Below are 6,741 nucleotides of genomic sequence, written 5' to 3'. Positions count from 1 at the left end.
TGATGCCCCCTCCAAACAGGAAGTCAATGCCAACTGTTTTCTATCTTGCCTCACAGTCCCCCCAAAAAGAGGGAGACTGCAGTCTGCAACTCCCCAGTCACCCTAAACCTTTTCCTTTCCTGCTCCTAGCCTTGGCAAGGTGTGGTCAGTCCAGGCACTGTCCCTGCCCCGCCAGGTCTCATGGCCTCTCCACCACAAGGCACAGGCCGTCCAACTACCAGAACGGTTACAGTCCAGCACACTCTGCTGTGCTTCTCTGACAAGTTCCTGTGGGGCAGGGCATTCCGGGGGAGCCACGCCTGAGTGGAGGTCCTCAGGGGCCCTGTTGCAAGGTGGCTACTGGAGCATGGAGCCAGCCCCACCTGCAGTGTCCTGGCTTCCCTTCTAACCAAAGCCAATGACCACAGGGGACTGTGCAAAGCTAAGAGGCCCCAGGCGTGGGCTTGCCCCCCAACTCCGTGACAGAGGACGACCCTGAGCAGGGAGAAAGGGCTTCCTTTCTTGGCTGCATTTCATCTGTCTTCCCAGAAGCTGGAGGCGGCGTCTTTCACAGAGTGGTCCAGGCTTGACCAAGCTCACACATCTAAGAACGGAAGCTCCCCTCACTGCTGTTTCTGCCCCACCACCCTTCCCTGCTGCTCCCAGGGGTGTTGCTAACCTCCCCCAAGCACTTGTGTCCCTGCCAGCCCCAGCCTCCTAAGCCCAGAGAATGTTGCCATGGGTCCCTCCACCCTCCTCCTGTGCTGTACAGGGCAGCTTCTTCCCCGAGGTACCCCCATTCCTCTCTGTCTCCCTCAGCGATTGTCCATGACCCACTCACTGTAAGGTGGCCTCTTCAAAGCATGAGCTCCCGGCCAGGGGTTCAGGCTGTAGGGAGCACTGATCAGATGGGCTGCCCCCATCCCTCTCCTCCCTCAGGTCCCTTGGAGGCTACAGCTCTAAAGGCCAGGCTTGCTCCACCTGAGCCAGGCATCCCTTGCCTCAGGTGATGGTTCTGACTGCGGAGTTGCAGACTGAAGTCTCCCCCTTTTTTAAGGGGACTGTGAGACAAGATAGAAAGAAGTTGGCATTGACTTCCTGTTTGGAGGGAGCATCACATTTCCTGGGGGAACCATGTGCTACCTTAACTCTTAATCCTTTGCTACAGAGAACAGGAAGCTGCCGATTTAAACCACTAAACTGTAAGACTCTAAGCAAAGCGTCTAACCTCACTGAGCCTTCTTTTTTCCGAATTTGAGGTCATGATCATTTTAAATGAGAATGTACCATGTGGCTAAGTACAATGTTCAGCACATGTGAATATTTGGGACTACTTGCCACAAGATATGGCAGCTCCCCGACGTGACGGGAGGATTACTAGAGCTAGCAGGGGTAGGTGGAGAACCATGGGAACTAGAGCAAGGGGTTGAATGTGGCTTCAGGCCATTTGGGATCTTTTCACATGTGGTCACAACCAAAATACCCTGTAAGTGGGAGTGCTGCAAAGTAAAGGGAGTTCAACGTGGAAGAAGCAGAAGTGACTTTGTAATAGTAGACCTGTGGGTTGTTGGGTTTTTTTTTTTTTTCACTTATAATATTAAACCTGCACATGGCAAGCCAAATTCAGTTGAGAGGAAATAAAAAGTAGCTTCACTTTTGCTCACCGTGACCATTTTTTACTTTCCCAAATAATCACTAAGTGCAATTGTTTTTACATTACTATTACAACATTAACCAGTGTCCCTTTAATGTTTATTGATTTTAAACACTGCCTTTGACCTTCAGGCATAAAAAAATAAGAAAATTAGCTGAGCACAGTGGCACACACTAGTAATGGAACTCAGGAGTTCAAGTTCAAGGCCAGCCTGGGCAATTCAGTGAGACTCTTCTCAAAACTAAAGTTGCCTAGCAAGTTAAAGTCCCCCTCCAAAAAAAAGAAAAAGAACAAAGCTCAAGCTCACAACTCTCATCCTCTTCCTATCTTCCACTGCTTCCTGCTTGGTAATTATATTTTTACTTTATCCTTCCAAAGGTTGTCTTTCTGACTTTGTTCATTGTGTTTTATGTATCTAGCCAGTAATTTTCTCTACAACTTTAAATGATTACATTCAGTCTTTCATGTATCAAATTAAAACAGTATTTACCAATATGAAAAATAAGAACACTAGCATATTTATTCTTCCTTCCTTTCTCCTCCCCTTTTAATTTTTTAAAATTCTTGCATCATTATGGTTTTAAGTTTTTGTGTTAGCTAACTGAAAGACTCCTCCTCGCTTTGTCTACAGGTAGACGTTAAAAACTAGAATACTAATTAACAGCATCCACAACAGTGTGGCTTCAAAGATAATATTCTCTGTAGAATTTTAGTTCAACATGATTGACCCAGAGAGAAAAAAAAAGTCCTTTTAATTAAATAATTCGTATTTTAAAACAAAGGTAATAAATATTTAGGACATACATTGATATTGTGGAACATATCAATGATTTTATTACATCTTACTATTACCTATTAGGTTCACCCCCATATACTGGTGATAGAAACACTTCACAGTGCTGACTGCTGCACATCCCCCCCAACTCTGCATGTGGCGATACCGTGTTGGTAGCTTAAAATTGGCCATGGATGGGAAATTTACACCGTGGGAATTGGAAACTACTACGAACAAGGGTGTGGTTTGTTTTTCTATTGATTAAACATAATAAAATGGTAAAAGAAATGTTAAAATAATATAGATTAAACTTGAATTTTGCTATGTCCATGGCACTTACAAAAAATTGAGGGAATACAATTCCAGTATTTTAAAACTGTTATCAAAGTCACATGAATGAAGTTTTAAGCTGGAGCTAAAAAAAAAAAAAAAAAAAGTAGCTTCAGTTCAATCAATGTAATCTCTGTAAGAACAAAAACTCTCTTACCAGTAGGTTATATATAAGACTTTATGGCTATAAGTATATTGGGAAAAACACTGTGGGTTAGGATGCAATTCCATTTGTCAAATCATTGTTAAATTGAGACTCTGGGCGAGATAGGCACACAGGTTCAGCAAAAATCAATGGAAGTTTTCTGTGAGAATGAATTGGTTGCTTCCCCCTTCCCGCCAGCTCCCTTTTCCCCCTCAGTCCTCTCGGGCCTGCAATTTTTGGCTTTCACCCCCACCAGTGACCAAAGACTTGACCACTCAAAGTCCAGTTCCTCATAACACTACTCGACATGGACATGTGATTGAAGGTGGATTAAATGTCACTCTCACCATTCTGCTACTTATGCATGGAAAGGGAGTTGGCAGCATCATTGGAAAAAAAGGGGAATCAGTTGAGAAGATGTGTGAGGAAAGAGGAGCACGGATCAATATCTCAGAAGGGATTGTCCTGAGAGAATTATCACTAATGCCATCTTCAAAGCCTTTGCTATGATCATTGACAAACTGGGAGAGAACATCAGCAGCTCTAGGACCAACAGCACTGCTGCCAGTAGACCCCCGGTCACTCTGAGGCTGGTGGTCTGCTAGTCAGTGTGTCTCTCTCATTGGAAAAAAGACTAAGGAAATACGAGAGAGTACAGGGGCTCAAGTCCAGGTGGGAGGGGATATGCTCCCCAATTCAACAGAGCAAGCATCACTATTGCTGGCATTCCACAATCCATCATTGAGTGTCAAACAGATCTGCATGGTCATGTTGGAGACTCTCTCCCAGTCCCCCACGAAGGACGTGACTATCCTGTACCCGCCCAAGCCCTCAAGTTCTCCAGTCATCTTTGCAGGTGGTCAGCACAGGTACAGCACGGGCAGCAACAGTGCGAGCTTTCCCCACACCACCCCGTCCATGTGCCTTAACCCTGACCTGGAAAGACCACCCCTAGAGACCTATACTATTCAAGGACAGTATGGCATTCCACAGCCAGATTTGACCAAACTGCACCAGTTGGTAAAGTAACAGTCTCATTCTCTTTGATGCAACACAGGATTCAGTGCAGGTTTGGGTGAATCTGCTCAGACTACTTCTCATGAAGCATTCCAAATGTCTTGATTGGCTGCATAATCAGGTGTCAAGGTGCAGAAATCAATGAGTTCCATCAGATGTCTGGGGCACAGATCAAAATTGTGAACCCAATGGAAGGATCTACTGATAGGTTACCATCAGCAGATCTGTTGCCAGCATTATCTTCACTAAGTATCTAATCAACAAGGTTTTCCTCAGAGTCGGGTGGCATGGGGAGCAGCTAGAACAATGCAGATTCATCCAAAATCCCTTTCTGCTGTTCACCACCACCCATGATCCATCTGTGTAGTTTCTGAACAGTCAGGGATTCCAGGTTTTAAATAGTTTAATTCCAGGTTTTAAATAGCGGGCGCGAAGGGGGGAGCAACCAATTCATTCTCACAGAATACTTTCATTGATTTTTGCTGAACCCGTGTGCCTATCTCACGCAGAGTCTCAATTTAACAATGATTTGACAAATGGAATTGCATCCTAACCCACAATGTTTTGCCCAATATACTTATAAAAGTTTGTAACTTTTCTGTTACTACACACTTTATCATCCACTCATGATTTTTTAATTAAAGCATTTTAATTCCTTTCTCTGTTCAGCTGTTAATGCTGAGGTTCATATTTAGTTTTATAAGCTTCTCCCTTTTTTTGGCTCATGAATTTTTCTGTTTGTCATGGAAATGTAAGAGTGGACTATTAATACATTTCAGTTTAGTTCTGTAATGTCAGGGATTTTTCAAAAAAGTCAAAAAAGTGGACTGGAGCTTTATCTTTGTGAATAAAAACTGGATGCCACAGTGATTCATGTGAGTTTTGAAAAAAAGAATCAGTTGGTTTTATGGAATTAACAACAACAATTATTAAATGTCTTATGGTTATTTGTAAAGTGTATATTACACATCCTTTAAATAGTTAATCTTTAAAAAAAATCGGTGGTACTGGGAATAGAAACTACCACATTGAGGTACATCTCCAGCTATATCAGTTAATTTAGAATAAACATGGATAATATATACGTGTGTGTGTGTGTGTGTGTGTATACATGTGTTATATCTATATGTCTATCTATCCATGTTTTATCTTGATAAAACAGAAATGCTATATTCTACTGTATTGTTCAGGGGGAAATGACAAGAAAAATGTCTGTACATAGTCAGTACAGATGCAATTTTGTTCCAAATATTTTAAACCCATGGATGTGATATCTGTAGGTACTATATTCTATGCATTTTTTTTCTTTCTTTCTTTCTTTCTTTTTTTTTTTTTTTTTTTTTTGCAAACCAGGTGTTAAGCATTTACCAGCACAGCACTGCCTCAGAGGCTTGTTGATCTTACATCACTAAAGAAAGTAGAAGGAAATGAAGAAAAATACCTCTCCGTCCCTTGTTCCAAGGCCAACATGAGCTACATCTCCTGCTATATCCTCTCCAGTGGCTGGCAGGGCAGAACATCCCTCAGAAGCCTTCACATCTCAAACTAGGGCGTTGGTCCCTGCCCACTTCCCGCATGGGCAGTTGTGAGACCCAGGATGACGGCATGGCTGTAAGGATGCATGAGCTGGGGGAAGCCCAGGACAGCAGGGATACCTGCTTCTTAAGAGAGGTGCCACCCAGTAAATGGGCAAAGGAACTAAACAGACACTTCTCAAACGAAGAAATAGGAACAGTCAACAAATATATGAAAAAAGGTTTGACATCACTAGCAATTAGAGAAATGCAAATTAAAACTACACTGAGATTTCATCTCACTCCAGTCAGAATGGCAGATATCAAGAATACAAATAACAATAAATGTTGGCGAGAATGTGGGGAAAGGTACACTCAGACATTACTGGTAGGACTGCAAATTGATGCACACACTCTGGAAAGCAGTATGGAGATTCCTCAGAATGGAACCACCATTTGACCCAGTTATCCCACTCCTCAGTGTATATCCAAAGGATTTAAAATCAGCACACTACAGTGACACAGCCACATCAATGTTTATAGCAGCACAATTCACAATAGCTAAGTTATGGGACCAACCTAGATGTCCTTCAACAGAAGAATGGACAAAGAAATTGTGGTGTATATACACAGTGGACTATTACTTAGCCATCAAGGAGAATGACTTTATGACATTCACCAGTAAATGGATGGATCTGGAGATGCTAAGTGAAATAAGCCAATCCCAAAACACCAAAGGTCGAATGTTCCCTCTGATATGTGGATGCTAACATGCCACAAGGGAGGGGAAGAGAAATTTGGATTGATGGAAATGAAAGGGAGGGATGGGGGTTAGGAACAGGACAGTGGAAAAGACATGGAGTGAACCTGACCTAACTTTCCTGTGCACAGACATGAATACACCTCAGCGAATCTCACCATCATGTCCATCCACAAGCCTGGGGTCCTAAAAAGGCTCAGGTCTCTTCCATGCTTGTATAAATATGTATAACTAAAAAGAACTCATGGCAGGGGTCAACCCTCCCCATCACCAATTATCAACACAACAGTGGCTCAAGCAGCCGGTGGCCAGACACCCACCCAGGGAAGAATTCACCCAAAGACCCTGGGAAGCTGCCACCGTGGAGCCAGCACAGAGACTGCCAGTTCCAGAGCGTGGGGAGGGGGCAGGAGGCCAAGCCACTTCTGCTTTCTATCTAGGCCTGCGGAGGAACAGGGAGGGAGCACCTTTGAACTCTCCAACCTCAACCACAGGTTCACTTCAAGTTTTGAGGGAAATTTTACAGGCAGTTTCATGATATCTGGCTCAGCTCTCTGCAGAAGTACT

At 43.4% G+C, this 6,741-nt stretch overlaps 1 pseudogene; it reads left to right on the top strand.

Annotated features, from left to right (window-relative positions):
* Positions 1-3,051: 3,051 nt before the first annotated feature.
* LOC113199097 (poly(rC)-binding protein 2-like) lies at positions 3,052-4,267 on the top strand (annotated as a pseudogene).
* Positions 4,268-6,741: the final 2,474 nt, after the last annotated feature.

This window comes from Urocitellus parryii, chromosome 5, assembly GCF_045843805.1.
Source record: "Urocitellus parryii isolate mUroPar1 chromosome 5, mUroPar1.hap1, whole genome shotgun sequence".
NCBI classification, from domain to species: domain Eukaryota; kingdom Metazoa; phylum Chordata; class Mammalia; order Rodentia; family Sciuridae; genus Urocitellus; species Urocitellus parryii.
The sequence above is the reverse complement of the archived record's forward strand: the minus strand, read 5'-3'. Positions and strand labels throughout refer to the sequence as shown.